The sequence below is a fragment of the Rhinopithecus roxellana genome, chromosome 11, assembly GCF_007565055.1.
Source record: "Rhinopithecus roxellana isolate Shanxi Qingling chromosome 11, ASM756505v1, whole genome shotgun sequence".
NCBI lineage: Eukaryota > Metazoa > Chordata > Mammalia > Primates > Cercopithecidae > Rhinopithecus > Rhinopithecus roxellana.
The window spans coordinates 24,598,046-24,623,792 of NC_044559.1; the positions used below are offsets into that span (position 1 = coordinate 24,598,046).

At 41.0% G+C, this 25,747-nt stretch overlaps 1 pseudogene across 1 annotated transcript; it reads right to left on the minus strand.

Moving 5' to 3' along the window:
- Positions 1 to 4,887: 4,887 nt before the first annotated feature.
- Positions 4,888 to 25,108, minus strand: LOC104680733 (annotated as a pseudogene). The gene is made up of 8 exons (XR_004060116.1): positions 24,970 to 25,108; positions 22,850 to 22,944; positions 16,441 to 16,578; positions 16,216 to 16,352; positions 15,696 to 15,776; positions 14,705 to 14,828; positions 6,860 to 6,922; positions 4,888 to 5,538 (listed from the first exon to the last, which is right to left on the minus strand). The product of XR_004060116.1 is annotated as a glutamate dehydrogenase 2, mitochondrial-like (transcript).
- Positions 25,109 to 25,747: the final 639 nt, after the last annotated feature.

Here is a 25,747-nt window from a genome sequence, read left to right on the forward strand (position 1 = left end):
CTGTCGGTGGGAGAGAGGGGAAGAAGTATCCTACTGCCTTCTGTACTCCATGATTTCTGATAAGCAACTGTTAATCTTACTGAAGATCCCTTGTACAGGATGAATCACTTATCTCTTGCTGCTTTTCTGTCTTTAACTTTCTACAGTTTGATTATAATGTGTCTCAGTGTGGATCTCTGAGTTTATCCTGCTTTGAATTTGTTGAGCATCTTGAATGTGTAGATTCACAACTCCCATCAAATGTGGGATATTTTTGGTCACTATTTCTTAAAAAAGTCTTTCTAGGCCAGGCACAGTGGCTCATACCTGTAATCCCAGCACTTTGGGAGGCCAAGGTGAGTGAATGCTTGAGCCTGGGAGTTCAAGACTGGCCTGGGCAACATGGCGAGACCTTGTCTCTCCAAAAAAATACAGAAATTAGCTGTGCTTTGTGGTGGTATGTGCTATAGTCCTGGTGCTATATTCCCAGTTACCTGTGAGGCTGACTATAGCTGGTGCTATAGTCTCAGCTACTTGGGAGGCTGAAGGGGGAGGATTACTTGAGCCTAGGAGGTAGAGACTGCAGTTAGCCATGAGCCGTGAGATCACACCACGGCACTCCAGCCTGGACGATAGAGTGAGACCGTCTCAAAAGAAAAAAAAAAAAAAAAAGAGGGATATATCTGCATGGATTAGGCAATGGTTTCTTACATACAACCTAAAGCACACCAACCAGAGGAAAAATAAATTATGCTTTCTCAAGATTAAAAAGGAGACTATCAAGAAAATGCAAAGACAACTAATAGATTGAGAGGAAATATTTGTAAATTATATACATGATAAAGGTAAATTATCTAGAATACATATATATTTCAAAAATTCATTTAGAGATAGGGTCTTACTATCTTGTCTAGACTAGTGTTGAACTTCTGGGCTCAAGTGATCCTCCTGCCTCAGCCTTCTGAGTAGCTGAGACCATAGACCTATACCACCACAACTGGCTGTGGAATACATAAAGAACCCTTACCACTCAATAATGTGGACAAAACCCAATTTAAAAATAAGCAAAGGCTTTAAATAGAATAAAAATGAAACATTTAAGACTGCTGAAAGTGGTTGCCTCTGGGGAGTGGAAAATGGGAGGCAGGTGTCTGGATTGGAGGGGACGAGCTATTCTGAACAATAAACCTTGTATCACTATTTGGCTCTCTGGATCACAGTTCACAACAAGGGATGAATTTGCTCCGCAGGGGACATTTGGCAATCTGAATATATTTGTTAATAACTGAGGGGTCTTCCTGACATCTAATGTGTAGAGGCCAGGGATATTACTAAACATCCTACAAGGCAGAGAGAGCCCCATAGCAAAGAATTACATAGCCTAAAATGTCAATAGTGCTGAGGTGAAAAATTGCCTAAAGTATATTTGAGGCTGGGTGCGGTGGCTCATGCCTATAATACCAACACTTTGGGAGGCTGAGGCAGGTGGATCACTTGAGGTCAGGAGTTCCAGACCAGCCTGGCCAACATGGTGAAACCCTGTCTCTACTAATAATACAAAAATTAGCTGGGCGTGGTGGCACACACCTGTAATCCCAGCTACACGGGAGGCTGAGGCAGGAGAATTGCTTGAACCTGGAAGGTGGAGGTTGCAGTGAGCCGAGATCGCGCCACTGCACTCCAGCCTGGGTGACAGACTGAGATTTCATCTCAAAATAAATACATAAATGAAGTATGTTTGATAAAAGTACAAACACAAGTCAATAAAAGTTATGTTAAAAAATTAAAAAATAATAAAAAAATCTTTTGTACAATATCCACAGATGTAGTAAAATCTTTTGTACAATATCCACAGATGTAGTTTTCTTTCTCTCTTTTCTTTTTTTTGAGATGGAGTTTTGATCATTGCTCAGGCTGGAGTGCAATGGCACAATCTCAGCTCACTGCAACCTCCACCTCTCGGGTTCAAGCAATTCTCCTGCCTCAGCTTCCCGAGTAGCTGGGATTACAGGCATGCGCCACTACACCTGGCTAATTTTGTATTTTTTTTTTTAGTAGAGATGGGGTTTCTCCATGTTGGTGAGTCTGGTCTCGAACTCCCGACCTCAGGTGATCCGCCCGCCTTGATCTCCCAAAGGCTGGGATTACAGGCGAGCACCACCGCGCCCGACCCACAGATGTAGTTTTCTTCATGTGCCATGCTTTGAACAGCAGGGCTGGGAAAGCCTGCCAGGGATGTTTAGAGAATATGGAATTCACTTGCTTGTGAGTTAAGATGCCAGGCTTTTTAAAAAAACAGTAAATCAGCTCTTTGGCTAGAATCATAGATTAAAAAAAAAAAAAGGAAAAATATATTAAAAAGTAATTACCAATCCTACTAGTTAAGGTGCCAAAAGCACTGAAAAATCATGCCTTTACTTTTCATCTCCTTAATCAGGGTAATTAGAATACACTCTGGTGTAGAGGCTCATAAAGCAACGGTTAAGTCTTCTTCAGGTGCTATGTAAGTCATCTATGGCTGTTTCAGAAGTAACTTGATTATCACGTGTGAGTTTTAAAAATAACTGTAAATAGGTCATGCGCAATGGCTCATGCCTGTAATCCCAGCACTTTGGGAGGCTAGGGTTGGTGGATCACGAGGTCAGGAGCTTGAGACGGGCCTGGCCAATATGGTGAAACCCCATGCCTACTAAAACTACAAGAATATTAACTGGGCGTGGTGACATGCACCTGTAGTCCCAGCTGCTCGGGAAGCTGAGGCAGAATTGCTTGAACCCAGGGGGCGGAGGTTGCAGTGAGCCGAGATGGTGCCACTGCACTCCAGCCTGGGCGATAGAGTGAGACTCTGTCACAAAAAAAAAAAAAAAGAAAGAAAGAAAAAAAAATTGTAAATAAATCTGAAAAAATAAAATGTCTATATCAAGGTAAAAAGAGTAATTGACTGGAATTTTAAAAACTAAAAGCTTCAGGAGCCAAATTTACTGACACTAGTGCTCTCATCTTTATATAACTAGCACACTATCAACAATACTCCTCAACACTAACCTTTAAAAAATTACTATTGGCCAGGCATGGTGGCTCATGCCTATAATCTCAGTACTTTTGGAGGCCAAGGCAGGAGGATCACTTGAGTTCAGGAGTTTGAGACCCGCCTGGGCAACACAGGGAGACCTCATGTCTATAGAAAATAAAAACAATTAGCCAGGTGTATGTAGTACCCATACCTGTGGTCCTAGCTACTCAGGAGGCTGAGGCAGGAGAACTACTTGAGCCCAGGAGGTAGAGGATTCAGTGAGCCGTGATTACACCACCACACTCCAGCCTGGGTGACAGAGCAAGACCCTGTCTCAAAAAACAAAAATTGCCCCCTCAAGGCAAAAAACGATACTTCCAATATCCAATATGTATCCAACTTCCAATATATAGTCAAAGGCCACCACTAAGACTTATCCCACATTCACATGACTTGAATCTGCTGCTCTACCCACCATTATTCAAACATTCTGGAACTGGTTTTTGTATTACTTTTCCCCTTACACATTTTAGTAGCCCACCTAGAGTGCAGATAGACACCACCAGGCTGGGGAATGGCTCACTATGCCCATACACTGGGGGCCTGTTTATCTGACTGATCCGATGCCAGGAGCATGCAGAGGCTGAACTGTGAAACACAGACAAAAACCAAATGAAAGTCAGGCTTCACATTGGCAGTTAAGTAACCGGTGGAATGAACTCTAGAATTCAGTTCTGATTACAGTTAGTATTCTCTCTTCAATAGTTGTTACATTCTGTGGCTAAATTATTCCACATAAAATCCCCTTTAGTGAAAAACGGCACTAAACATTACCTCAGTATATCGGCTTTAAACATTACAGCCTCTTCCTCAAGAACAGCTATAGATATTATTTAATAAAATACAAAATAATTCAAGAATAAAGACTACTTTAAGAGATCATTTCTATAGTTCATTACTAGGGAAGTTTCTTGGAATGTGTAGAGCACCGAAAAAGAAAAAAAAAAAAAAAAAAGAATTCAAGAATAAAATCTGGGCAGCTCGAAATAAAGTGGAAGGAAGTGTTATATACGTGGTCGCTATAAACATTTCAGAAATCCAATTGCAGCATTATAACTCAGGAAAAGAGAAATTACCACATGTAAAAACACAAGAGAAGAAACGTAAGTTTTGGAAAATGTAGACTTTCAATAACTGCTTTTATCACTAGGTTAAGCCATGCAGTTAAAAAGTAGTTAGAAATTTCTCAAGGGTGTTATAGTTAAAAAGATAAAAAGCTCATTCTTACACATATAGTATCTAGCACTTCACAGGGACACTACTGTTCAAAAGGCCCTGACCAAATAACTCCCAAACAAAAAACTCAACCCAAGGTTGTTTTCAGCCCACTGTTAGCGAAGCTGGGTGCAGAATGGAAAGCCTCTAAAAGGAGAGGACACAAAGTCAGGTGAGTAGGGCCCACTGGCAATGCTCAGAGCCAGCCAGACTCCAAACAGGGAGCCCAAGTGGTTTTTTTCTGGGATACTCTACTTGAGTTATTGTTTAATTAGTCAACCATAGATCTTCAAAAGAGAACAATTAGTTAACATGATAAAAAGATTACTGCATTCTTTGGACTATGTGTCAGAATTACACTTAACGAATTCTGACAGTTTTAACGAAAATAGCCTCTACCACTTTGCAGGTATGAAGATAATTATCCACAGGGCTTTTAATGTTTGCTGGACAATACATGACTGATAAGCTATAAATGACACTGTTTTATGATATAAAAATATTAGTTTTTTTCATTAATAATTTTTGTAGGCATTCACTATTTCAGTCAAGGTTAGGCTTGTTAAGTGATTAAAGACAATTTTATTACAGCAGCATGTACTTTATTCTAAAAGAATAGAATTCATAAACAGAAATAGCTTTTATATTTGTTTGCAACCTGCAAAATTGAGTTATTTTGCTGATATAAAATGCTGAGAACTCACTTGAGGACCATGCCACCTTCTGAAAAGGCCACACACCTACTTCTTAAATGTGTTAAAGTTACAGCGTGTCCCAGACTCGTCCAGAGCAAAATAAGCAAGCAACTGACTGCTCTTGACTGTCCCTTCCCCATCAATAACACTGATTGTGTTGGGAAAAGCCACAGAGCAAGGCTGCACAGCCAGATGGAGGAGACTTTTTATTTAAAGGCAAAATACCAAAATGGCTCTCTGGTGTAGGTGATTTCTACTTTCACACTCAGCTTGTACATGATCCCCTAACCTTAACTTCTTTCTCCTTCGGGGCTGATTTGCATTGACTTGTTGAGAATGGTATCCATTATTACTGAGTCAGGAGAGAAAGGGATTTCTGTGGTTACATGTAAACTTGTGATAGGTCTGCAGAAGTTACAGGTGAAGAGGGTAGTGAGGAAGTCAGCCACAATCCATCTATGTGAAGGTCACACCAGCTTCATTGTACACTTTGAAGACTTTCTCAATGGCATTGACATAGGCAGCTGTTCTCAGGTCCAATCCCAGGTTATACTTCATGGCTGTGCGCAAAATTTGCTGAAAAGAAAGAGAAAACGCAGTGAAGATGATCCTGACTCAAGGGGCCAGGCCATAAACACACAAGGCCCAGACAGGCCTGGTCCAAGTTACCTTCTCAGTGTTTCAAGGCAGGACTTGGGCAGCCAAAGACAAACTACTGTAGCAGCAGAACCTCTAGGCAGGAGGGCCTGATTCTCTGGACTTAACAATGGGGTGGCTGGGTGCGGTGGCTCACGCCTGTAATTGCAGCACTTTGGGAGGCCGAGGCAAGTGGATCACTGGAGGTAAGGAGTTTGAGACCAGCCTAACAAACATGGTGAAACCACATCTCTACTAAAAATACAAAAAAATTAGCCGGGCATGGGGGTGGACGCCTGTAATCCCAGCTACTCGGGAGGCTGAGGCAGGAGAATTGCTTGAACCCAAGGGGCGGCAGTTGCAGTGAGCTGAGATCACACCATTGCCCTCCAGCTGGGTGAAAGAGCGAGACTCCATCTCAAAAAACAAAACAAAAAAACAAAACAAAAATTAGTTGGGTATGGTGGCTCACGCCTGTAATCCCAGCTACTCGCGAGGGTAAGGGACAAGAATTGCTTGAACTCGGGAGGCGGAGGGTACAGTGAGCTGAAATTGCGCCACTGCACTCCATCCTGGGCAACAGGGCGAGACTCCGTCTCAAATAAACAAAAAAAGAAGACGGTGATAAAAATGTTCTGGAATTCTATAGTGGTGATGGCTAGTATATATAATAAAGGATGCCAAATTGTATACTTTAAAAAGATGAATTTATAGCACATAAACCCATCTCAATCAAAAATTAACAAGAAAAACAACAGCACTAAGAAGTACCACCTTCTTCATCAGTATCTGCTTACGCTACTTCATCATAAATACAGGCAGACAGAATCTGAACCCAAGAAGAAATTAGGAAAACTGGACTCAAATTGTGGTTGAGGCCTTAAAGTAGGGATCGAGCAGTCAAAATAACTTTTGCTTATACCAAATTCTACAGTAAGGTAGCCTCCTGTAGCTGTAACAGTGGCGCACTGAGCTGCCATCCAGTTTGGCTAACTACTCGATACTGGGCTAGCTGCCAACGTCATCACCTCTTAACTCGGCCTTACTATTTCTTTCCAAAGCCTCATAAATGTATTTGAAGACTCTAAAAAAACTGCTCATCATCTGAGACTGAAAAAGCATGTGTTTTGCTACACAGAAATGAGGACCATTGAACAGACTGCTACTTTCTATCAGCACACACAGTCTGGCGACTGAGATAACACGATTGAGTTGCACTTCATGTGACTAGCAGGAAGGCAAACAGCATCTGCACACATACCCTGGCAGAACGCTCCATTGTGTACGCCAAGCCAGAGTGCACGATGTCTTTCTCAGATGCACCCTATTAGGAAAAAGAACATGTGTTTAACAAAACCACAAAGACCTGCTTTGTGTCCCTGGATAAGATGACAAAGGATTCTTACATAAATATATGACCAGACAGATTTTTTGTCTTTCAGCAAAGATACGTCATTTCTGTACAGTATCAAAGATACAGTATCTTGATACTTACTGAAGCAGTTGCTTGTTAAACACAATTTATTTTTATTACATTTGACAGCAAATAAATACCCACGAAATAAGATTATGGTACAACAATGAAGACAGTTTTTGGACTTAAGAGACATAAGGGCATGGAGTGAGATGAGCACCCTCCACTCATGGAGACACAGATGCACTGAGCAATGTGTTAACGCTGTTCGTGCCACAGTGCGTTCACCTCGGCTCCCCAGAGAACAGGGACACCACCCAGAACACAGAAAGGAATCAGATTAAACCCCAAAGTGGCTTTGGGGTAGAATTCTGCCTGTGTATTCAGTACTGCCAGCAACTTTTAAAGCTGTATGGATCTTAGCAGCTTTTTAATTTTACTGATGAAGAAACTAAGGACCAGAGAAGCTGGCCAAGGTTACAGATGGTTATTTTTAGACCTGGGATATGACTCAGGGCCTCCACCATCAAGTCAGCTTCTCTCCTAATTTGTTTCTTGGAATGCTTTCTAAAAAATTAAGGACAATTAACTCGCTGCCACTCTTGAGGTGACATACAGAGCCACAAAACACATATGCCCGATAAAAAATTAAAATGGGTCACTGATACAGCTTGGACACTTATTGATTACATACTCTTCCAGGTACCAGGGAACACAGTAGAGTAAAATCAAAATTGTGTTCTCACAGACTTTATATTCTAGTGGAAATAGAGTGTATATACATGGACTTCAAACCATGAGGCTAAGTAGGTCTCTGAAGTTTTCAATATAGATAGAGAAGTGGTTTAGGGACTCAGGCCTTCCAATGTTAGGAGAGTGGAGAGTTGAAGAGATACCAGCAAGAGGCAATAGAGAAGAAATGTTCAGTGAGGTAGGAAGAAAACCAGGAGAATGTGGTATCCTGGAAGCTAAGAGAAGAAATTGTTTCAAGGTAGGAGTGTCATTTGTGACAAGAACTGCTGATAGGTAAGCAAGATGAGGACTGAAAATAGCTATTAGATTTGGCAATGCTGGTGTCACTGGCTGTCTGGACATGAATAGTCTTGGTGGAGTAGGTTCAAGTAAAGAAGAATTGGAGGCTGAGTACATAACAACGCTTCAAGGAGGTTTGCTGTACAGGAAACAAATGGCAGTACTGGGAGGGGAAGTGGGATTAAGATTTATACATTTTTTAAAACAGCATTTGGTAAGCTGAGGGGTCAGAGGAGGAAAAACTGCTGATGTAGGAGAGAGGGGCAGACTTGCTAGAGCAGTGTATCTGAGGAAAAACCATCCAATGCCCACAACAAGAACTGGACCTAAGACATGAAAGCACAAAGAGCTGATCTATTCGAAGAGAGATGACACAGGACTGGGTACAGGTACCAGGAGCTGGGTAGGTGTGGAAGCTCCCAGGCTGCCTCAGTTTTATCTATGAACAGATAGCAGGTCATGAGCTGGAGTGCAGGGCAGCGAGAAGAGGAGAAAATATGATGTAATCACTCAGGAGAACGGGGAGAATGAATAGAACACGGAAAAGCAGTATGACTGCTGGGCAGCTCTGAGCACCTACTTGAGGTTAGTGGTCAGGGCGTGAACTGCCAGCAGGGCCTCCTACAGGGTAGAGGCATGGAAGAGACTGCTGGGATTTAATCAGGGCTTAGGTGTTAACAAGGGAGTATGACGAAGGAAACAAGACTGGAGAGTAACCGTAATGATGGAGCATGGAATTTAAGTTAGATAAGGAGGGAAGTGAGGGTGCTGGGGGATGAGGGACAGTGGAAACATGGCAGGGTCAATGATGTGGGTCCTGATACTGCCAAACAGGGGCAGGGGGAAACTAGAGGGAAATAGCTGGAGAAAACTTTTATTTTAACTGACAAGGCATATGCTGGGCAGTGGGGTGACCAAAGGGAGGTGTGAACAGCCCTCTGGCAGCGGCAATAGCAGCGCAAACCCTTGCAATGCACTACTAGCCACTTGGGATGGATGTTATGTATGAAACAGTGGTACACAGGAGACTTTCAGAGAGAGCCACAGAACTGCAGTGACACTTAAGCAGAGAGGGGATTGGTGTATTCCTGATAGAAGGACCAGAACAAAGATATCACTGTAGGAAAAAGGAAGGTTTACTGAGGGGAACAGTTAGTACCTAGAATGGCTAAAGCATTTTTTCTTTCCTTAAAACAAAACCTTTAACTTTTTCCCATGTTGCAATATAGTCTCAGAACTATTTTCCGTCACTGAATATTTGAAGATATAACTTAGTCATTGTAATATATTCTTAAACTATGACTGAATATTTCCTAAGATGATATAAGATACATTATAACTCAGCCATTTCACTGCCCCTGGACTTTAAATGAAACCAAATTTAAAAACTGTCTACACATAGTTTCTTTTTTATTTTTTTTTTGAGACAGAGTTTCGCTCTTGTTGCCAGGCTGGAGTGCAGCGGCATGATCTTGGCTCACTGCAACCTGCACCTCCCGGGTTCAAGCAATTCTCCTGCCTCGGCCTCCCAAGTAGCTGGGACTACAGGCACATGCGCCACCATGCCCAGATAATTTCGTATTTTTAGTAGAGGCGGAGTTTCACCATGTTGGCCAGGCTGGTCTCAAACTCCTGACCTCAGTTGATCCAGCCGCCTTGGTCTCCCAAAGTGCTGGGATTAGAGGTGTTAGCCACCGTGCCCGGCCTACACATAGTTTCAGTAACATCATCGTGCATGGAGTGGTTCCTCGTCTTTTGAATTATTTTCTTAGGATAAATTCCCAGAGGGGAGATTATCATAGCACCAAAGGGCAGGAACATTTTAATAACTTCACATTTTCCAAAGAGCTGCACCAATGTGACTGTCACTACAATAAAGGTACAACTGTTTCACCATATACATGGTGAACATAAGATCCATTCATTGTTTTTGTTAATACATAAAAAAAAAAAAAATAGGCATTGTATTTCTTTTTTTTTTTTTTTTTTTTTTTTTTTTTTTTCAGACGGAGTCTTGCTCTGTCGCCCGGGCTGGAGTGCAGTGGCCGGATCTCAGCTCACTGCAAGCTCCGCCTCCCGGGTTCACGCCATTCTCCTGCCTCAGCCTCCCGAGTAGCTGGGACTACAGGCGCCCGCCACCTCACTCGGCTAGTTTTTTGTATTTTTTAGTAGAGACGGGGTTTCACCATGTTAGCCAGGATGGTCTCGATCTTCTGACCTCGTGATCCGCCCGTCTCCGCCTCCCAAAGCGCTGGGATTACAGGCTTGAGCCACCGCGCCCGGCCGGCATTGTATTTCTTTAACAATGAGGTTAAGTTTTTTCCCCAGGCTTTTCTGCTATGGACTTTTGTTTTTCATGTCTTCCATCATTTACTGGTAAATAAGTTTTCCTCCCTCCATCCTTTCTTTTCTTTTTGTGGAGACGTGGGGACAGAGTCTCTCTGTTGCCCAGGCTAGAGTGCAGTGGCATGATCTTGGCTAACTGCAACCTCCATCTCCCGGGTTCAAGGATTCTCCTGCTTCAGCCCCCCGAGTAGCTGGGACTACAGGTGCGTGCCACCACACTCAGCTAATTTTTGCATTTTTAGTAGAGACATGGTTCCATGTTGGCCAGGATGGTCTCGGTCTCTTGACTTCGTGATCTGCCTGCCTCGGCCTCCCAAAGTGCTGGGATTACAGGCATGAGCCACTGTGCCCAGGCCTCTTTCATTCTTTCTTGCTTTTTGTAGAGACAGGGACTCACTATGTTCCCCAGGTTGGTCTCAAACTCCTGGACTCTCATATAGTTCAATCTAATGCTTACTTTTCAATTCTTCCTATTTCTCTGAAGCTTAAAATAATTAAAATACATAATAATCCTTCACTGTTAAAACATGTGCGTGAAAAATACCAAATTTATTTTAAATTTATTAGTAGTCATTAGGATTCTTACTCCAGTTTTAGAATGTAATGAAAAGGGAAAGTAAAAAACACACGTCACGCACTTACTGTCAAGCTAATTACAAAGACTACGCTACAAATGAAATCAGCCTAACCAGCTCTGTCTGAAGGAAAGAGCAGGGAGTATGTGTGAAGTACAACTGTGGGGTCACCACACTCACCAATATCCTGTCTTGGAACTCTGCCGTGGGTACAATGGGAATAGTTGCACTATGCTTTCCAAATTTTCTTTCTAAACTCTCTTGAAAAGACACTATATATATATATATATATATATATATATATATATATATATATATATATATAAACCCCAAGAGATCAAGATATTGCTAACAGAAAAAAAATATGAAGTAGAATCAAAAGTAGTCCCAAACAGTAACTGTAACCCAAAAACGAATATAGAGTTTTAATGACATAAAAGGGTTAATCATTTAAAACTCAGTCAAGAAGGAATAAAACACATCGCCAATTTCCTACATAAATGTGGATTTAGGTCACTGCTGTGTTTCCATAACACCCATTACCAGGGTTTTTCCTTGGCTCTATTAAAAAGAAAATGCTGGGGGAAAAAGAAAAGGAAACAGACAGAACACTTCACCCAGATTCTCACAGTGGGCTGAGGAGAGAAGCTCAGCAGGAGGTCTTGGTCTCATTTCAGCTTGATGAGAAATTCTACTCTTAACTGTGGAGCTTACTCTAGTCAAAGAAAAACAAGTATTCTCAGCAGGAGTCTCAAAAACAATTCTTGACACCAGATAGGCCTTTACTAAGAGCAACCAGAGACAGAACTGAGTATTGACAGTGGGGTTTTAAAATCACACTTAAAAAAATATTATTTGTGTGGAGGGATAGCATTAGGAGATACACCTAATGTAAATGACGAGTTAATGGGTGCAGCACACCAACATGGCACATGTATACATATGTAACAAACCGGTACATTGTGCACATGTACCCTAGAACATAAAGTATAATATTATTATTATTATTATTATTATTATTGGTCAGGTGCAGTGGCTCATGCCTGTAATCCCAGCACTTTGGGAGGCTGAGGCAGGTGGATCACAAGGTCAGGAGATCAAGACAATCCTGGCCAACATGGTGAAACCCCATCTCTACTAAAAATACAAAACTTAGCCAGGTGTGGCAGCATATGCCCATAGTTCTAGCTACTTGGGAGGGTGAGGCAGGAGAATTGCTTGAACCTGGGAGGCAGAGGCTGCAGTAAGCTGAGATTGCGCCCCTGCACTCCAGCCTAGGTGACAAAGCAAGACTGTCTCAAAAAAAAAAAAAAAAAAAAAAAAAAAAAAAAAAAAAAAAAAATTCACTTGTTGATTATATTCTGTGAACAATACATCACAGAATAAAAATCTGGATATAAGTATCTGGGAGAGTTAATATCCAGAAAGACATTGTGCATTTTTGGTCTAAGTTTCATGAGACAAAATATTATTTTTTTTTCTGGGACTCAATTCTTACCCAAAGGGAAAGGTTTTCTTAAGTGGACCTTTTTACAGCCTTTTAGCTGGCTCAAAAGATTAGTTTTGCTGGCACAAGACAGGGATGCCCTCTCTCACCACTCCTATTCAACACAGTGTTGGAAGTTCTGGTCAGGGCAATCAGGCAAGAGAAAGAAATAAAGGGTATTCAATTAGGAAAAGAGGAAGTCAAATTGTCCCTGTTTGCAGATTACATGATTGTATATTTAGAAAACCCCATCATCTCAGCCCAAAATCTCCTTAAGCTGATAAGCAACTTCAGCAAAGTCTCAGGATACAAAATCAATGTGCAAAAATCACAAGCATTCTTATACACCAATAACAGACAAACAGAGAACCAAATCATGAGTGAACTCCCATTCACAATTGCTTCAAAGAGAATAAAATACCTAGGAATCCAACTTACAAGGGATTTGAAGGACCTCTTCAAGGAAAACTACAAACCACTGCTCAGTGAAATAAAAGAGGACACAAACAAATGGAAGAACATTCCATGCTCATGGATAGGAAGAATCAATATTGTGAAAATGGCCATATTGCCCAAGGTAATTTATAGATTCAAAGCCATCCCCATTAAGCTACCAATGACTTTCTTCACAGAATTGGAAAAAACTACTTCAAAGTCCATATGGAACCAAAAAAGAGTCCACATTGCCAAGACAATCCTAAGCCAAAAGAACAAAGCTGGAGGCATCCCACTACCTGACTTTAAACTATACTACAAGGCTGCAGTAACCAAAACAGCATGGTACTGGTACCAAAACAGAGATATAGACCAATGGAACAGAACAGAGCCCTCAGAAATAATACCACACATCTTCAACCATCTGATCTTTGACAAACCTGACAAAAACAAGAAATGGGGAAAGGATTCCCTATTTAATAAATGGTGCTGGGAAAACTGGCTAGCCATAAGTAGAAAGCTGAAACTGGATCCCTTCCTTACACCTTATACAAAAATTAATTCAAGATGGATTAGAGACTTAAATGTTAGACCTAAAACCATAAAAATCCTAGAAGAAAACCTAGGCGATACCATTCAGGACATAGGCATGGGCAAGAACTTCATTTCTAAAACATCAAAAACAATGGCAACAAAAGCCAAAATTGACAAATGGGATCTAATTAAACTAAAGAGCTTCTGCACAGCATAAGAAACTACCATCAGAGTGAACAGGCAACCTACAGAATGGGAGAAAATTTTTACAATCTACTCATCTGACAAAGGGCTAATATCCAGAACCTACAAAGAACTCAAACAAATTTACAAGAAAAAAACAACCCCATCAAAAAGTGGGCAAAGGATATGAACAGATACTTCTTTAAAGAAGACATTTATGCAGCTAACGGACACATGAAAAACTGCCCATCATCGCTAGCCATCAGAGAAATGCAAATCAAAACCACAATAAGATACCATCTCACACCAGTTAGAATGGCAATCATTAAAAAGTCAGGAAACAACAGGTGCTGGAGAGGATGTGGAGAATTAGGAACACTTTTACACTGTTGGTGGGACTGTAAACTAGTTCAACCATTGTGGAAGACAGTGTGGTGATTCCTCAAGGATCTAGAACTAGAAATACCACTTGACCCAGCCATCCCATTACTGGGTATATACCCAAAGGATTATAAATCATGCTGCTATAAAGACACATGTACACATATGTTTATTGCAGCACTATTCACAATAGCAAAGACTTGGAACCAACCCAAAGGTCCATCAATGACAGACTGGATTAAGAAAATGTGGCACATACACACCATGGAATACTATGCAGCCATAAAAAAGGAATGAGTTCGTGTCCTTTGTAGGGACATGGATGCAGCTGGAAACCATCATTCTCAGCAAACTATTGCAAGAACAGAAAACCAAACACCGCATGTTCTCACTCATAGGTGGGAATGGAACAATAAGACCACTTGGACACAGAAAGGGGAATATCACACACCAGGGCCTGTTGTGAGGTGAGGGGGCGGGGGAGGGATAGCATTAGGAGATATACCTAATGTAAATGACGAGTTAATGAGTTAATGGGTGCAGCACACCAACGTGGCACATGTATACATTTGTAACAAACCTGCACATTGTGCACATGTACCCTAGAACATAAAGTATAATTTAAAAAAATGTTTTTTAATAAACTTTCACTCCTGCTCTAAAAAAAAAAAAAAAAAAAAAAAAAGATGAGTTTTGGAGAACAAGATTATCGACACTCACTGAGCAAGTGGTAGTTAGAATCCCTTTCATATTTGAAGGTCAAATGGCCATAGCTGACATGATTTAGATTCTTCAGTCACTCAAAGTAAGATACTGTCACTCCTCCAGCATTCAGGTAGAGATCCTATACACAAAAAACACCAAAGAAATTAGAAGATGATGGTTTTAGTAAAAGCTTAAAATGAACCTAAGACCTTAATTTCAATACCAAGGTAAACTGAACTTCAAATATCACAAATATATTTTAGCTAGTATCAGGAATTTCACACTTAATTTAACACTCCTCCCCACCCTGCCCAATTCCATCTAACGCTTTTTCTATTTAGGGAAAAAAAGATCATTTCTTGGCTTATTAATCAATGAATGTTAATAATCTTTGGTTAGAGCCTCTTCTCTACCAGAAGTTCTCAGACTAAATGGCTTGCCCACCAACCAATTGGAATGGACCGTCCACAGGGCCTCTCAGAAGACAGGATTCTTTCTCCTACCTAAGGGTAGCCCATTTCAGTTACATTAAATGTCTTAAGTGCAGGGGGTTCTTTAAAATGCATCCCAAGCCCACACTAATTTCTAGTAACTTTTTGGTGTAGACTCATGCTTACCTGCTAAAAAACCTGAGCGTGTGTGCCTCATATTAGTTTTCTGAGTAAAGCCAGAAGGGGCACTTGAAATGCATAAGGTTAGGAATCATACAGAAAATCTTAGAGCTTAAGTTAGAATAGTGTTTCTAACACAGCACACATTTCTATAACCAGACTCTTAGAAGGCTAAAGACATTCAGTAAACAGCCTGAAATTGGAATAAATGTTTAGATCACAATGAAAAGTGACAAGCTTAGAATTAACCATGCTTCTATATTTTCTGAAAAGTGAAATAAAGATGAATTCACTAGAGCTTGGGAGACTAATAATTCCTCTCTTCCCCCAAATTCCTTGCAAAAGACAATTTGATTCTAAGTACATACAAAGCCTAATCAACATAGATGACCTACTGGAATAACCATAATGTTTCTCTCCAGGAAGATCTTGTCCGCTTCTGGAGTTGTTGGCCCATTGGCACCTTCAGCAATGATCTGCAAGAGAGTCAGGAACATAGAGAAATGCCAACACCGTCAAATCCCCTCCACTGAGGGCAAGAGATGTGCATATATGAACAAGGGCCTGTGGAGAGAAGCACAGTTTCAGTTAAAATTAAATAGAGGTTATTTTGCTCTGCAAAGTGTATAAAACTACCTTTCACTTTTCTATTTATCTAGGTTTTTTTTAAATTTTTTTAAAATTTTTAACAGGAGTGTCAGGCAGATGTGTTTTTTTGGTAGTGGTTGCACAACTCTGCAGGGAGCTAACATTCATTAAATTACGTACTTCAAATGGGGGAATTGTACAGAATGTGCAACTGTACAGAATATGCCAATAAAGCTGCTAAAAAGAAAACTCAATCAGACTCTTCTATGACCCCCCTAACGTCATTCACATTGATAATGTTGGTTCTGGTTTCTATAATGTTGTCACCTTGGCTTTGACTCTGGGTGCATTGGATTTGGTCAACTGCTTCTCACTGGCGCTGGGATCAGTATGTCACAGTCAGCCTCCAAGATGCTTCCTTCATAGGGCTTTACCTTGGGGAAGCCCAGAACGGACTCATGTTGCTGCCATTGATTGAAAATCGCAATTAATAGCTGCACCAGAGTTTAAATGTTTATATTTAGTGTCTATGCCATAAAAATGTATTAATACCAATTTGAAGTCTTCCAGTTCCTTTGGGTCAATACCATCTGGATTCCATATACTCCCATCAGACTCACCAACAGCAATACATTTAGCACCAAAACGATGTAAATATCTCATAGAGTGTAGGCCCACGTTACCAAATCCCTGTGAAGAACAATTATCCATGACACAAAAATTAAAGTCCTGGTATAGACAGCAAGAGTCATATTTTGATTAATGTAAATCCACATTCTGTTCATTTAGAAGCAATTCTCAAAATTCTTTTGCCAAAAAAAGAAAAAAAAAACCACAATGTACTAACTAGTTTCTCTTCAACAATAAAATTCTCTGTTTAAGAATGTGATGACTAGGCATGGTGGCTCATGCTTGTAATCCCAGTACTTTGGGAGGCTGAGGCGAGTGGATCATTTGAGGTCAGGTATTCAAGACCAGCCACAGCCAACATGGTGAAACCCCGTCTCTACTTAAAATACGAAAATTAGTCAGGTGTGGTGGCCCGTGCCTGTAATCCCAGCTACCTGGGAGGATGAGGCAGGAGAATCGTTTGAACCTGGGAGGTGGAAGTTGCAGTGAGCCGAGATCGCGTCACTGCACTCCAGCTTGGACAGAGTGAGACTGCATCTCAATCAATCAATCAATAAATGGCAGTGGTATTAAATACACCACCAGGTCCTGAGACCTTGATGATCAGATGTCCTATGTTGTGAAAAGGGATGTCACTAATTTGGAGAAATACAACTTTTTTTTTTTTTTGAGACCGAGTCTCATTCTGTCACATGGGCTGGAGTGCAATGGCACAATCTCAGCTCACTGCAGCCTCTGCCTCCAGGGTTCAAGTGATTCTCCTGCCTTAGCCTCCTGAGTAGCTGGGATTACAGTCACCGCCACCATGCCCAGCTAATTTTTCGATTTTTAGTAGAGATAGGGTTTCACTATGTTGGCCAGGCTGGTCTCGAACGCCTGGCCTCAAGTGATCCACCTGCCTTGGCCTCCCAAAGTGCTGGGAATACAGGCATGAGCCACTGTGCCCAGCCACAACTTCTATCTTAAAGTAATTGCAACTTAATTAAGATTCTCCTAAGTAAATGCATGTTACCACATCAAACAAATTTGGGTCAATGTGTAAACCTTTCTATATACTTACAAAACTTAGAAAATCATGTTAAGAGACTTGCCCTTCTAGATACAATTTCAAGTTTGAATACTGACCAATATTTTGGTTGAATTTGGTGATAGTTGGTAATAGTTTCACATGTACTTGAGAGATACTTAAATCAGTTCTAGTTACATGAATCATACCAAGGTTCAAAAAACAAAAGATCTATTACTCTGAAAACCACCACTCTAAAATTTAAGAGATTCAAAATAACTGAATTTTAAAAGTACAATTCTAAAAACTTTACTTAATGTCTATCAGTTATTAAGGAAGTTTTTTTTTTTTTTTTTTTTTTTTTTTTTTTTTTTTTTTACCTGAATAACAAATATTTTATCTCCAAACCCTGATGTCATTCCTAAAATGCTCATGTAAGAAGTTTCACTGATGAAGTTTTCAATCCCATGGAAGACACCACGGCCAGTAGCAGAGATGCGTCCATGGATGTCCCCTTGGCTGATGGGTTTACCAGTAACACAGGCGTGTGCATTAATATCCCATAAGAGGGACTAATTGAAAGAATGAAATGTCAAGTCCAATTTCTCTGTTGAATGAATATAATGAATTGAAGTCAAAGCAATTAAAAAGATGCTCATTAGGAGTGTGTGTATGAATGTATTTAAGGTACATTTTTACCAATAGAGACAAGACTCACTTTTCAGTTTTCTGTTCCTAGAAAATACAGTAAGTAGACCATATTTTCTTTTTTTCTTTTTTTTTTTTGAGACAGAGTTTTGCTCTTGTTGCCCAGGCTGGAGTGCAATGGCGCGATCTCGGCTCACTGCAACCTCTGCCTCCAGGGTTCAAGCAATTCTCCTGCCTCAGCCGCCCGAGCACCTGGGATTACAGGCATGTGCCACCACACCCGGTTAATTTTGTATTTTTAGTAGAGATGGGGTTTCTCCATGTTGGTCAGGCTGGTCTTGAACTCCCAATCTCAGGTGATCCACCCACCTTAGCCTCCCAAAGTGCTGGGATTACAGGTGTGAGGCACCGTGCCCGGCAAAGTAGACTATATTTTCTGACAGAAGAAACAGAGTGTAGGGATTGAACATCAAGTAAGTACAAATAACATCACAAAAGTAGAGCTAGCTCAGCCTAAAGCTATCATTCCTTCAACAAGTGTTTAAGTACTACTAAATCAAGGTACATACACATCTCATTCATGAGTGTCTTAAAATCTACTATAAGACTTGAGCATGTCACCAAAACAGAGCCTGAGACAGGAAGAGGCTTTACAATTTTCTTAGATGGGAAAACTCAATGTTGTCTTCTGCCACTTGTTAAAAAGGAAGTTTTTAAATATAACTTGATTATATATTAATATAACTTGATTAAATAACATGATATTGAAGTTCATCTAAGAGTAGACTAACGAAACTACTTAATGAAATATTTTTAAAAAGGTATGTGTGGGTGAGAGTCCTGTGCTTCTGTGTGAGTAGAGTATCTTTGGTAGCAGTGGTTAGCTCTGCAAAGTGGAGATGGGGTTAGCAGTCTTCACCACCCATCTTTCTGTCCTCTTTCAATTGAAGATGTGCATATATTCTTGTTCAGAAACACGTGTAATTAGAAAAAAGAAGAATGGGGCTCAGGAAAAAAGAAGAATGGGGCCCCCTAGGAAGGGGCTTCCCTTCCAAGGCATCAAATATACTATAAACACGACCACCAGAACACTGCAGAGTAAGCTCATCAGTGAAGCAGGAAAAACTAGAGACAGTCTTATTTTGTATAGGCAATTAATATAAAATGAAAATCCATATAAAATTTTAAGTCAGTGGCAAAAGTATGAAATACTCAATAAACCTGTTGAAGCAATTTGCTATCCCTGTAAACAAAATAAAATGCCTTACTTCATACCAAACCCCTAACTTCCAGCGTATCCCTAACGTTACACCTGGCTGAGTTAAAAAGTGATCTGTCCTTTATCTGTATTGTTTAAATATTTTACAGAGAGAAATTAGAATTATATTATTTGTATAATTACTAACAAAAAGGATGAAAGCAAGGATGAAAAATGCAGTCTAGTAAAGTGTTTTATAGAATTAGTAATTTTCCCACAGTTTGCGTTCGTGAATAATTAACACTCATGAATACAGAAATGCAAACCGAGTGCCAAATGCTTTTCAACAGTGAGAATGCAAATGCTGGAGCTGAAGAAAATAGTGTCTGGGGTCAGGCCTGGCGCCAACTGCCAGGCTCCCCAGCATATGTAATGGTCCTGAAAGCCCAGAGAAGAATACAATCTCCCACCAACACTGCACTTGTAGGTGGGGCTAGGACAAAGAGGGCGGCACGTTCCAGTTGACATCTAGAAATGAGTAACAAAAACAATTGAATCCTTCTCGTAGGCCTTGATTTTAATTTCTTATCACTTAAAGAAGGAAAACTGTTCACCAGTATAGTTCAAGCGGCAGTGCTTCACAAGACCTTCTTTTGCTGTTAGCACTGAGAATGAGCTACAAATAACATACCGCCCACTGGTTTGCACTGTTCAACATAGTATCTTGCTTAAAAATAACAAGAGATCGGCTGGGCGTGGTGATTTACGCCTGTAATCCCAGCACTTTGGGAGGTCGAGGCGGGCCTTGTCTTTAAGCAAGACACTACACTGAATAGTGCAAACCAGTGGGCAGTATGTTATTATTTGTAGCTGATTCTCAGTGCTAACAGCAAGATAAAGTCTTGTGAAGCACGGCCCCTTGAACTATACTGGTGAGCAATTTTCCTCCTTTAAGTGATAAGAAATTTAAAATCAAGGCCTACGGGAAGGAAGCATAAAAAGGTGACAGGTAGAAAATTGTCCTTTTTGGGAGGGGCAGTTGAAACCACAATTGTTTGAAGTGTCTAATACTGTTCTTATTTTATTTCAGGGAGTTGTATAACTTACCTGATGTAATACCTACAGATATTTCTTTTCTGATACTAACTAAGGGCTATGTACAGTTCTAAGTGCATTAGATTATTATTCATCTAATCCTTACATGAGTCTCACAAAGTAGGTACCACTATTACTGTCATTTTGCATAGGAGGAAATGGAGGCACAGAGACTCCCAGGTCACAGAACCGACGGGTGAAGGTGCCAGGGTTGGACTTCAGGTGGTCTGCCCATGTTCCCAGCCACGGCATGACATCACCTCAGGAAATGTTCCCATTTCCACATTCTTCCTCTTCTCCAAGGCCCGTCTTTTCACTATGAAAAGAATTCCCCAGGCTTTTATTCCCCTGGGGGACTTCACTACCTCTACCACCCTGCATCTCTTCAGCATTGTCTCTCTCTTGCACCAGTGAATCTGTGGCTCACAGCCAGTAAACATGCCAAAAGACAATAAAAACCCTTTTCTTTGGGTAACAGCCACTTTTCAAGCTGTCTTCTTTCTGCTTCTCTCCAGTGCCATTTTTCTTAGTTGGAGGCTATACTTCATGCCCTACTTCCTTCTTCATATCCCCTTGCAGTCTGGGCCCCTGTAGTAGTCTCCTGCCCTCAAGTCTTCCAATGCACACTTAGCTGAGTCACACCTGCTTGAAACTGGCTCTTTGCTGGTTTCCCTGTGTTTTCAGGACAAAGACCAAAGTTCTCACAGTCACCTACCAAGCAGTAACCTGGCCTGACCCTTGTTTCTACTGGCCTTTCTTATATCAGCTTTATCTTTCTCAACTCTGGCCACAATAGTCAGTCCTTAGCCTCCCAAGTTCACCCAGCTTCTGAACTTCAGAACCTTCCCTCAAGTACTTCCTTCTGTTCCAAACACTTGCCACTACCCCTCCCCTAGTCCATGCCCACATACCCGTCTGAGTGCAGACCAGAACGTTTTACCTCCTAGGAGGCCTTTTCTGATCTTACCTTGAAAGGATCGAAAGGATTGGTTGGGCCTGTTATTCTTTTTTATAGCTTCAAAACAACTTCCAGCAATTTATCCCAATTGTAGTGAATACCTTGCTTACCCGTGGCCCTGCATGTAGTAGGTATAAATGTATTTTTTGACTCCATTTCTCTTCCTATTCCTCAAATGTTTCATTTTTTAAGGTTGCACCCCTTTCAGGGGCAGGAGCTATGTTTCCTCTCATGTTCAGTTCTATGGTACTACCTCTGCTCAGTCCCCAGACGCAGGTTCTCCTGGTTCTCTGTGACTCAATCTGGTCCCTTTCCTTAATTCCACATATATCCAATCCAGTTTTGCTGAGTCTCTCTGTCACGCGCCTCACACGTGCCAATGCTCCTCTCCTGGTCCTCTGGCTCCTGGGCTCGGTGGAAAGGCGCTGACACCACAGGAGGTTCTCTCCTGGCGCCAGCACAGCTGGACACTGCTGCCAGCCTATTCTTCCCCAGGAAGGATCAGCAAAGTTTCTCCACTGACTACCACGTAAAACACAAACACTAGTGCTTGGTGTTTTTGTCCTGGTTCATCTATCTCTTCATTCTTACTTTCTTTATTTTTTTGAGAAAGGGTCTCTCTCTATTGCCCAGGCTGGAGTGCAGTGGCACAACCACGGCTCACTACAGCCTCAACCTCCCGGGCTCAAGCGTGCCTTCCAGGTAGATGGGATTACAGGTGTATACCACCATGCTTGGCTAATTTTTGTATTTTTTTTGGAGAGACAAGGTTTCCCCATGTTGTCTGGGCTGGTCTCCAACTCCTGGGCTCAAGTGATCCACCTGCCTTGGCCTCCCAAAGTGCTGGGATTATGGGAATGAGCCACTGGATCCAGCCTTCACTCTTACTTTCTATTACCTTTATAAATATGCCTCACCTTCAGACAATCTGAACTCTATTGTTTCTCTTCCTCTTATCCACCAAATCTCTAGATGTTCATATTCTACCCATTTTCAAGATCTAGCCCAAATATCTCCTCTAGAAAGTCTTATTTCAGAATTCATAATCTCCAGTTATATTACATTATTTTTACATCTTATCTGCTTATGCGCCTTAGTCCCTCTTTAAATGGAAGCCCTCTGAGGGAAAACTCAGAATTGAATGCTTCTTGATGTATGTTCTAGTGTCTTAGCATACAGAGTGGGCTGCCCTGGTCAGTAAGTGTCCTTTCCCAGTGACAAGTATAGGGCAGCATGTAAGTAAAGCACCATCTGTGCTCATTACTATTTAAGAATAGACAAGTAGACATAAAATAATATGCACATCAAGATTATAATAGAATGAGAGAAAAACCCAGTGATTCTCAACTTCCGATATAATCAGTCAAACTGTTAATTCTTGTAGATAGCAAATGCAGAAGCCTCGGGGCTTCCGGTGGGTACTCACATAGTGCCCTATGGTGCTGGCATAGGTATCAGCGATCCAGGACATCTCCCGCTCACCTGTGCTCATGTCTGGGGCAGGCACATCAATGCCAGGACCTGGGGGCAGAGGGAAACAGCAGTACACCAGTTTTTAAGAAAAATTCTTCTCAAACACAAAGATCCTTGCAAGTCTTTGTAATAACCAAGTTACCATGGCTAGAAAACTTTAGATCTCATTTAGGTAGCTAATCAAAGTCATAGAAATATTCATTAAGTGTTTCACTATAAAACTTAGACACATACAACATTACCTAATAATTTCTCCCACTGGCATTTACTTGCTCTATGTTTGGAAGTTAGCTATGTACAACAGATACAAGCCACTCCATAGGATTTCTGAGTGTGACCAGAGGATAATCAGTTTAGCCTCTCTTGACCTCATTTCACTAATATGCAATTAGAGATAAGAGTACTGCTGTGTTCTATATAAGCAGGATTATTATGGTTAGGGAGTTGACATGTATGAGACAGCACAGTAACATGCTGCTTAGTGGGGGTATAAGCCCTCCTTACTAAGTAGAGAAAAAGGGGAGAGGGTCACATTGCTAAAGCAATTGTGTTAAGCCCCATATTATTTTACTTGTGGAAGAACGTGGCTTTGACCTATTATTCGACACTCAGCACATATAAAATTTTAGGCCTTAGCTTTCAGTTCCCCAGATCATAGCAAATTAAAATTTTAGGCTAACAAATTAGCTTCCAGGCAATAACAGGAATCACTGACTGCACTACTACTGACGGCTACAGTAAGATCTCTGATAAAAACATGTTAAGTGATGCTCACTCAAATCTGTAAAGGTGCAGAAATACTCCTCTCAAACATAGTAAAAATAAAAACAACCTAATTATCTTGTACATCAATTAAATGAACTATGGTATACCTATGCAAAGTACTAAACAGCCATTAAAAAGGGTAACTTATATCCATGTAAATTACTTGGAATTATCACGAACATACATATGGAAAAAGGCAGGTTTCATACAGCATGTATAACATGTTCCCACTTACAATTTTCTTTCTCTTCCCCTTTCTCTCTGCCCCCACATATATATATTGTTTGTAACTTTCTATATTACTTCAATTGTACAATACAAACTCATCTTTACAAAAAGAAAAACACAACTTTAAAAATGGTTAAACTATTAGGCTGGGCACTGTGGCTCACGCCTGTAATCCCAGCACTTAGGGAGGGTGGGGAGGGTGGATCACAAGGTCAGGAGTTCGAGACCAGCCTGACCAACATGGTGAAACCCTATCTCTCCTAAAAATACAAAAATTAACTGGGCATGGTGGCAAGTGCCTGTAATCCCAGTTACTCAGGAGGCTAAGGCAGGAGAATCACTTGAACTCTGGAGGCGGAGGTTGCAGTGAGCCGAGATCATGCCACTGCACTCTAGCTTGGGTGACAGAGCAAGACTCTGTCTCAAAAAAAAAGGTTAAACTATTATGTCCCCCCATAAAATAATTAAAGTTCTTTCTAAGGGCTATACCCAATTCTTACTATGAATTTTACTTTTTCATTGACAGAATCAGTATATTGTAATGCTTTTTCTTTAACTCAGGGGCCCAAGGCCTAGATAATCAACTTCTTTGAACAAGTTGTGATGTAATGGATACAGGGCTGGTATAAGACAACTTTGAAATGGTCAAGGATTGCTTTTTATACCCCAACCGTCTCCACCTCCCACCTAATCTGTAACTCTGTCTTAGCACCCTTTCCCTTAGTCACCTTAAAAATCTCATGAAGTCAATGATGACAACAAAAAGACTTAAAAAAAGAAATCTCATGAAGTCTAACCTACCCAAACCTATCCTTCACGAGAAGTCTAACCCCACACAGCACTTGGAAAGATTAATGCCATATTCTAGCCTCATCCACTGATAAAAGGGCTCTCTGGTGCTCTCCAGCTCCTATTTGCTCACTTTCCACTCCTTTAGTGACATAACTCTGCTGGAGGTCAGTATAACTTTGTTTAATCACTCCTTTTCTCCCAATGTACAAATGACAAATTGGTCCTGAATCTTTCTACAGGTATCTACAAAGGTATTATGCTTGCTTTAGGATTCAATAAGCTTGTTACCCCAAACAACAATTCCAACTAGGCCAGGGCAGTGGCTTATGCCTATAATCCCAGCACTTTGGGAGGTTGAGGCAGGAGGATGGCTTGAGCCCAGGAATTTGAGACAAGCCTGGGCAACATAGTGAGATCCCGTCTTGATTAAACAGTATATTTAAAAAACAAAACTCTGGCTGGGCGTAGTGGCTCATGCCTGTAATCTCAGCACTTTGAGAGGCCAAGGTGGGTGGATCATGAGGTCAAGAGACCATCCTGGCCGACATGGTGAAACCCCGTCTCTACTAAAAATACAAAAATTAGCTGGGCGTGGTGGCGCACGCCTGTAGTCCCAGCTATTCGGGAGGCTGAGGCAGGAGAATTGCTTGAACCAGGGAGACAGATGTTGGCAGTGAGCCGAGATCACACCACTGCACTCCATCCTGGCGACACAGTGAGACTGTCTGAAAAACAAAAAAACAAAAAACAATTCCAACTGGAGAAGGGCTCTGGCAAGTGGCAAGTCTGAAGCACGGTTTGTAAATCAGAAACATATAATGATAAAATCCTTCTTAAAAGCAGTCTACATGCTAAACATGAAATAGCTTCACCCACCCAAAACAAAAATCACAAGTCTATTAATTATTAGGCTTATTAGTTTTCTACTCCATACAAAACTAATGTATAGGGATGCGAAGATTACAAGTAGTTCCTGAGTAACAGATACATCATTTTTTTTTTAATTTTCATTTTTTGAGATGGAGTTTCACTCTTGTTGCCCAGGCTGGAGTGCAGTGGTGTGATG